We start from the raw sequence: 8,490 nt of genomic DNA, 5'->3' as shown, positions 1-8,490 counted from the left end.
CAGGCCCAATACATATGTAAATGTTTGTCGTGCAAGGCCCTGACTTCAATAGACTGACTTCAGCACCAAGGCCAGAGCCAATAGGACGTGTTTGACTCAAGATCATATAGTCTTCCTCCCTGCTCAGCTTTCTCTTGCTGACTTGCTGTCTAGGTGCCTTGGGTTCCAGCTCTGGAGAGAGAAACAATGTTATGAAGTCTGTTCAGGCTGTCTTGCATGTATATGCTGAGCTAAATTATAAGAAACCCATTGAAGAAGGGACAGAAACAATCAGATAGCAGTAGTTAGAGGATTTACTTGAGTAAGACTAGAGAGCCCAAGACTTTGATGTCATACACTGTATGCCAACTTCAGGCTCATCAAGCCTCAACCCACAGGTTGAGAACTGCTAATTTAGAATAAAAGGAATATATGTTTTGCCTTTCTCCTTCTGAGATTTGAGCTTTAAATCATTGAATGGAACATTCAAAAGACAAAGAGCCAAGCAAAGACTGAGAGGCTATAGACTGAGTGGAGCTTCTGCTCTTTCATAGATATTACAGAGAAACATTTTCTCCAAGGCCAGCAATAAGATGGAGGCATTCATAAATGTCTCACAGAGAACTACCTTAGGAGTAACTGCCCTGGAAACTGATCAAATTTCAGGACTAACAGCAGCTTTTAGTTAGCTAGACTCCTGATCACTAATGTAATCAGCCCTGAGCCTCACTATTTACAGAAGCAAAGAGAAATTTTACTGAAAGAAGAAGGTGCAGCACACATACACACACACACACACACACACACACACACACACACACACACACACAGCAGCTATTTAAGTTAAAAGGCTACAACTCAGAAACCCAAAAGAAAGAAAAAGCAACTAAAACGTAAGATCTAGAATAAGCTTTAGTAGGCAAACATTGAATGGATAATTATACATATAAATACTTAATGATTAGATAGAAAATGACAAGGAATCTAATAAAAATTAGATACAAAGACTAAGCAGGTTGTCACATTGGATATGCAATTGGGAAACAAGAGAGTGTCACTCTGTAATCTGTGTCTCAGAGTTAATTAAGTGGAGAGAAGAGTGAGTGTTTTCCTTCTATTCACTTTCTTCCTTTGTGTAGTCCAGAATCCTAACCAGGGGAAAAGTGCTACTCACAATGAGCGAGTCTTGCTACCTCGATTATCATCTTCAAGAAAATCTCCCACAAACATGACAAGAGGCCTTCCTCACAGGTGACTCTAGATCTCATAAAGTTGATAATTGAGATTAGCCATCACAGATGGTCTTAGCAATACACTAGCAAAGACTGCAGAAAGCTTAATGAGCCAAAATATTTTCAGAGTGAAGTACACAGCAGCAAAACAAGAAGCTAAGAACAAAATGAAGATAAGGACATGGTACATAAAAGATACGCAAAGCATAATTGGAACTCCGAAAGGAAAGGAAAGAAGATACAATGCAGCATTTATAATGTGAGTCTAGAAGATTTTTTAATTTGCATAAATCAAAGACATTTGTATTCTCATCTTTGTAATCTGTATCAGTATCTGCAATAGGAAAGATAAAGAAACAACTTAAATATTAAGCAAAAAGATGAGTAAATTAAGAAAAGATGGCACAATCCTGTAGTGAAATAAGATCCATCCTTAAGGGGAAAAAAGACAATCTTGTTATATACAAAATAAATATAATATGTATAACATAAATCTGGGGGAAATTTCTCTTAGTAAAATATACCAACCAAATAAGCAGAAAATTCCATGATTTTATTCATATGAAATATTTAAAGTTAATAAGGCAGAAAGAAGCTATACAAGTTTAACACATTAGAGGTATAGAGTTTTACACACACACAAAAAAAGCTGCAGACCTTGTACAGTCTGGTATACCATACCTCTAGTTAAGCACTATGCTATATATTTAAAGTTTTGTTAAGGGAGTAGATCTCATGTCAAATTTTCCAATCACCACAGCATCATCTGTCTCTCTGCCTATCTTTATTCAAGATGTAAAACAAACCTCAAGCAAGAATACAATAAAAAAATTAAACAGATTCAAGAACCCTCTATTAAAACCATATCAAAAAGAAACTGTTACAAGATGTCTCATCTTCAACAGGTAGCCAGGGGACAGAAGATAATTTCTCAATATAAACTAAAGAATCAAAAAAAAACAATGAAATCTTTTAAATACTGAAAGTGAGCACCTACCAACTTAGATAAGGACAACCGAGTCATAGGCAGAGTCATAGTGACTTGTCCCCTGAACATTCACCCAGCCGATACCCGGTTCTGAAGGTATCTGTATTCCCCCTGAACACCCAAACTCCAGTGTCATTCCCTTCCCCACATCCTGCCTTTCTGTGTTTATACCCCTGTGTGAATTAATTATGATTTGAGAAAAAATTTAAAAAAATAAAATAAAGAAAGAAAGTGAGCACCTTAAAATTAGGATGGTATACTTACTATAAATAATGCATCCAAAATAATTGTAAAATAGAGGCATTTCAAACAAACAAAACTAAAAATAAATTTCACTATGGCCGAACACCAAGCAAGGAAGTTCCAGAGTTCCTTGAAGAAGATAAAACAATGAACGGTAGAAGTTCAGAAACATAAGGACAGAAATCATCAGTTCCTGGTAAAGATATTTCAAGGTCTAGATGAATATGGCCTTATTAAAAGAGGAGAATAGTGTCTGTGGGCTTGAAGTAAAGAAACCAAACATGACTCAAAAGCAACAGCTCAAAGATTTGCCATAGTGATAATTAGATGGAATCACTTCTAAAGCAAGAAACAGCATTACTAGAAATCAGGGGAGAAATAAATTGTTCACACTTTCTAAGGACAAATGGGTCAACTCACTAGAAAGGTAGTAAGGTGGTAGTATACTTTCTAATAGCATGGTTCTAAAATATGTAACCCAGTTGCTGATGTAACTAAAATAAATATTAAAATACAGTCATATTGAAAGGAGTATTTTTATCAATCCTGTCTCAGTGATTTCAAGAATAGTGCATCAATAAAACTAAAGACCAGAGCTAATTTGTCTAATTGATATATCTTGAATACCCAAACTACAGACTTTGCACTCCTTCAAACATACAAACAATGTTTACCAATTTATTTCCATCTACTTATGAAACAAAGGTGTGTAATTTTAATTTTTTTAAATCTTATTTTTAATGAGATAGTAGAAAAGAAAGGATATGGGGGAAGTGGACCTGTTTAAAAAGGTTCTTTGGAGCAACTCATGTTTGTGTTGTCTGGACATTGGCAGTTTAGTTCATAGGTTAGCAATGGTAGCCCAATCCATTCACAAACACTTGTTGAATACAAGAGTAGTCCAGTTCAGTAGAATCAGGATTGCAAAAATGAATCAGCACTAGTGGCACTATCTAGCAGAGACAGGCAGGCCTCAGTCACAAGTCACAAGACAACAGGAGGGATTGTTGGGCTATATCTTGCGCATGAGCATGGGTCCTGTGAGTTGAGTTATGGGTCCTGTATCTGCAGCCTCCAAGGGGCCGGGGCCGTGGTTCAGAGAGGCAGAGGCATGGGAATTTGACTGTGCTCACTCTATGACAGCACTGGGCAGACGCTGGGCTGTGAGAAGCCGCGGGACTCTACTCTGGGGTGCGAAGAACACAGTCTGGAACACAGTCTGGGGCCCCACAGGGAGTGGAGCTCTTGAGTTGAGGGGGGGGGTCCCTGGGCCAGGAGGCAGCCAGGAACCAACTGGTTCTCTGGCCCTTGGGTTCTCAAGTGCTGCTGAGAGGCTGTGGAAGAGTAGAGATGGAGGCATACAGGCTGGATCCATCTGCAGCCAAGGGGGAAGGGGGAGAGATGAGCTCCACAGAGACTCGCTTGGCTGGGCCTCCATGGCTGGAACTTAGAAAGGTTGTTGGTGGGAGATTAGACTGTGACTCTGTAGTTGAAGACCTTCTCCACGGTTCCCCACCATGGGCCCCAAAGAAGAGAAATAATCTATGGTCTTAAGATATGGTCTTAAGATATTTATTGTCATGGCAAAAAATGCATGAGGCTATACCCTGTATTCTCAGGATGGGCCTGAGAAATACCTTTTGCAAGGAGGAGGGTCTGGGAAAGAATGCTTAATTTCCTATGGCCTCTAGCCTTTAGATATCTCATTAACATGGAGATCTATTTTGAGGCTCTGTGGCCTGTAGTCACACCCTCTACCTGTGCTATGTGGCCGATGGCCACAAACCTTTCTGTAGGAGGGGCTGTAGCTATGTGAAAGGAACCAGGGGCCCAGCAGCAAGGCCAAACTCCTTCCATCCCTGAGGGTCTCCGGGGTTCAAAGTACCAGTTACCCAGCTGTCTCACAGCCCCACAAGGGACCAGAGGAATAACAGAAGTTTTCAGTTGTGCCTCTCTCAGGGAAGCAAAGATCAACGAAGATGTGAGCCACATAAGCATTGTACAGCTAGCTCTATAAGCAAGCAAACCTTGGACTCTGTCACTGTCTGTCAAGTCTTATTTATATCCTTTAAACATTTTGTATCCTCTATGGGTCTTGACTCATCATGGGTCTTGTTTTAACATGGGTCTTGTCTCAGCATGTGTTTTGTCTTAGCATGTGTGTCTGTCTCAGTTGGTATCACTTTGTCAATCAGCCTTCACCTGCAAAAGCAACAAAAAAATTATAATACACCATGAGAAGTTTTTTGATGTGTTTCTCTCTATGGAGTCTCGACAAATATAACTCAACTATGTAACATTAGGGGACTAATATATGTGTACTGTTAGCCAAGAATCCTTCATCATGTGTCCTTTTATGTGCTTTAACAGAAAATTCTTTTACCCGTGGCTACTTTATGTTATATTCCTTCCCAAGTCTGCCTTAGTCTTTCACCTGTGTCTACTTCAGCTAAATGTCACTTCATGTGTTTACCCCAGCAAAACACTATCCAAACAACTTTACAAAGAATCCTTAAGTTTTTCCTTCAAAGGCACAGTTCTGGTGTCTAATAGTTCCCTTCAAGTATAAAATATTCTATCCTGCAGGGAAGCTCTTGAAACAGGTAAACAACTGAAAATGCCTTCAGGAAGTCCCTGAAACTAACCAGATTTACTAGGCTTCTCCCTCCCAGTGTAAACAGTAAAGGTTGAGAATTCACTTTAGAAGAGAAAGCAAAGCTGCAAAGCAGACTCTGAAACCTGCCTAGTTGTCTGGAAGAGATTTAGACCAACTGACACATTTTGAAAGACACTCTCCGACCTCTTGAATTGCCTGCAGACTGTGCAATGTAATACAGGTTCCAATATTTGTGAGTCATCACCTATTTCATACACAGCTGTCTTTGGGTCATTTCTGCTCCTATAGTACTCTCTCACTCATATTCCAGTTAACAACTCCAATAAAACTTATTAATTCACCAACTTGGACTTTGGTGGTATCCATACTTTAGTAAGTCTGTGATAGGTTCCCTACCTTGGTAAATAGACACATGTGTTGCATCTCCACAAGGAACATTTTGTTACCCAACAAGTTCTCTTAAGGAGGGAAATGCAAATCAAATCTGGAAATACACAAAATGGGTAATATATCATAATCATGTTGGCTTAATTCCAGCACTGTGACCCATACAAGGAGAGATTAGCATCTGAAAAATCAAGCAGCAATTTAGCACATTGGCAGAATAAGAAAAATATGTGATCATCTCAATAGGTGCAGAAAATGAAACAATCCACACTCTCTCATAAATTTAATCTTTAAAAGAAAAAATGTATAGTATACTAGAAATAGTTCTTCCTTTATAAATAGTTAGCTATAAAAATCCTGTTTCATAAATCAGATGAAGAGTCAATTATTGAGAGATGGCCCCCAAAAGTTGGAAATAATACCAGGATGACTAGAGATAAGACATAACTGTTCTTATCATCAGGGTGCATGATTTTTCATATGGAAAATCAGAGTATCTCTAGATAAAACATAATCTTTAATGCTTCTATAATTATGTGAGTGTAATAAGGAAATCCACTTTCAAAATTAATGAAATTACTTTAGAAAATAAGAAATTAACATTTACCCTTTTTAAGTTTTATTTATGTGTATACATATTTAGCCTGCATATATGTTTGTTCATTGTGTATATGCTTGGTGTCTCCAGAGGCCAAAGGAAGAGATTGGACAACCTCACCCACCCACCCCCTCCCCACCTTCCTAGCAAGATTTATGTCAACTTGGCACAAACTGTAGTCCTCTGAGTCAACTGAGAAAATGACTCCATAAGATTGAACACAGGTTCTATGGAAGAACAGGTGGTACTCTTAACCATTGACCCCATCTCTCGAAGTCCAGGATATTAGAATTTAAGAAGGAGTTGAAGGGGTTTTCAACCCCGTAGGAAGAACAATAATATCAACCAACCAGACCCCCCAGAGCTTCCAGAGACTAAACCACCAACCAAGAGTACACATGGAGCAACCCATGGCTCCAGCCGCATATGTAGCAGAGGATGGCCTTGTCGGGCATCAACCGGAGAAGAGGCCCTTGGTCTTGTGAAGACATGATGCCCCAGTGTAGGCGAATGCCAGGGTAGGTGGGTGGACGGGGAGCATCCTCATAAAAGCAGGAGGAGGGGGGATGGGATAGGGAGCTTTTGGAGGGGAAAATGGGAAATGTAAATAAATAAACTATCCAATTAAATGAAGTGAAAAAAAGAAGCAAAATCAAAGTCAAGATGTAAACAGTAGGTGTGTTCTTGAGGTGGTAGACTTTGTTGCCAGAGATAACAGTTCTCTCCATACTAATACACATCTGACACCACGCTCATCAAAATCCCAGCCGCTTATTTTTCTATAAACATTTATTAATGTTCATGCTAATTACAAAAGCAAAGTAAGATAAATTGCCCCTTTTATGAGAAGTGACAAATAGACAAACAAAACAGAATTAAAGCCCCAAAGTGCACATGCATGAGAGAGACAAAGACAGAGAGATAGAGATAAAAAGAGACACAGAGATAGAGATAGAGATAGAGATAGAGAGAGAGAGAGAGAGAGAGAGAGAGAGAGAGAGAGAGAGAGAGAGAGGCTTGATAGAGACATCATCAAAAAACAAGGCCAGAACACATCAGTGACGAGGGGATCTGGGTCAGATACCTTGAAACACTTGTGCCCGTTAATCATGATTGTCAGCTTGTTTAGAGGTGGCATCTCCTGAGAAATAAACTTGGAGAGTGAGTCAGCGAGAGCATGTCCTGTAAGAATAGACTGGTGGTAGAGTACCTTACCCCAGAATGGGTATCACCTTGCCATGGTGACACAGATGGGAAGACACTGAAGAAAAACTCAATGTTGCTTGCCTCCCTTCATTTCTTTATTGATAGTGAATGTGCATAGCCTGTCTCTGTTACCTGTGCTGCCACTCCTCACTGACATCTGAACCCAGCTTCACCTTCCCATGTGGACTGAAGACCACGGCTCTTCAAGAATCCTCCAGGTTCTTAGCCCCAGGATGAAGACTATTAAAGACTCATGGGCTGATCAGATAACTACCTCTCAGACTCTCTAGCATGCAGATGGGCATTACTGAAGTACCCAGGCACTACTGCTAGTAAGCCACTATAGAAAATTCCCTTGTGTAATATATACATTCTATAGGTCTGTTCCTCTAGAAAACCCTACTCATACAATCCTCAAAACAAATCTGGATCTCTCATTCTTAACATAAGAGTCATTGCCAAGGGGAATGTAGTACAGAATACTGAAGTAAAGATTGAAGTTTGTAAATGGTAACTACAGAGACTATCTTCATGACATTAGGATTAGGAAAAGATTACTTTTAAATGAGACAAAACCCACTAAGCATAAAGTAAGATTGATGAATCACAGTTAACTAAAATTGGGACTATCAAATGGCCATAAATTGAATGAAAAATAAGGCAGTGTGGGAAGTGTATTTGTGCTACTTATCACTTAAAATGGTTCATGATAGAGATTTGGGTATATAGGAGAATTTGTGTGGGAAAGGAATCTCTACAAATGGAAGAGGATAAGGAGAAGATGAATCCCAGGAATAATAATAGCAAGTAATGTAACCTGCATGTTTTTTTTAAAAAAATGGGAAATATACATTGCCAAATGCCTATAAAACAACTAATGAAATTCACTGGTCACCTGGCAAAACACAAATTAAACGCATAAGGAGATAAAATGGTAGAAACAGCATAGTGCCTAAAACTAAAACTTACTGTCTTAGTTAGGATTATCATTGCTGTGATGAAACACCATAAACCAAAATCAACCTGAGGAGGAAAGGGTTTATTTTACTTGTACTTCCAGGTAACAGTCCATTACTGAGGAAAGACATGACAGGAAATCAAACAGAGCAGGAACCTGAAGGTAGAAGTTGATGAAGAGGCCATGGATGGTTGCTGTCTAGTAGCTTGCTCCTCCTAAGTGCTCAGCATGCTTTGTTATAGAACCCAGGACCACCAGCCAAGGGGTGGCCCCACACATAAC

At 39.4% G+C, this 8,490-nt stretch overlaps 1 long non-coding RNA gene across 1 annotated transcript; it reads right to left on the bottom strand.

The window, feature by feature from the left end:
* Positions 1-4,484: 4,484 nt before the first annotated feature.
* Positions 4,485-8,141, bottom strand: LOC114628543. The gene is made up of 3 exons (XR_003712486.1): positions 7,129-8,141; positions 5,456-5,543; positions 4,485-4,644 (listed from the first exon to the last, which is right to left on the bottom strand). It is a non-coding gene; the product is annotated as an uncharacterized LOC114628543 (long non-coding RNA).
* Positions 8,142-8,490: the final 349 nt, after the last annotated feature.

Source organism: Grammomys surdaster, unplaced genomic scaffold (genome assembly GCF_004785775.1).
Source record: "Grammomys surdaster isolate TR1022 unplaced genomic scaffold, NIH_TR_1.0 269, whole genome shotgun sequence".
In the NCBI taxonomy this organism is placed as follows: Eukaryota; Metazoa; Chordata; class Mammalia; order Rodentia; family Muridae; genus Grammomys; species Grammomys surdaster.
Note: the sequence above shows the minus strand (reverse complement) of the source record. Positions and strands in the feature narration are given on the sequence as shown.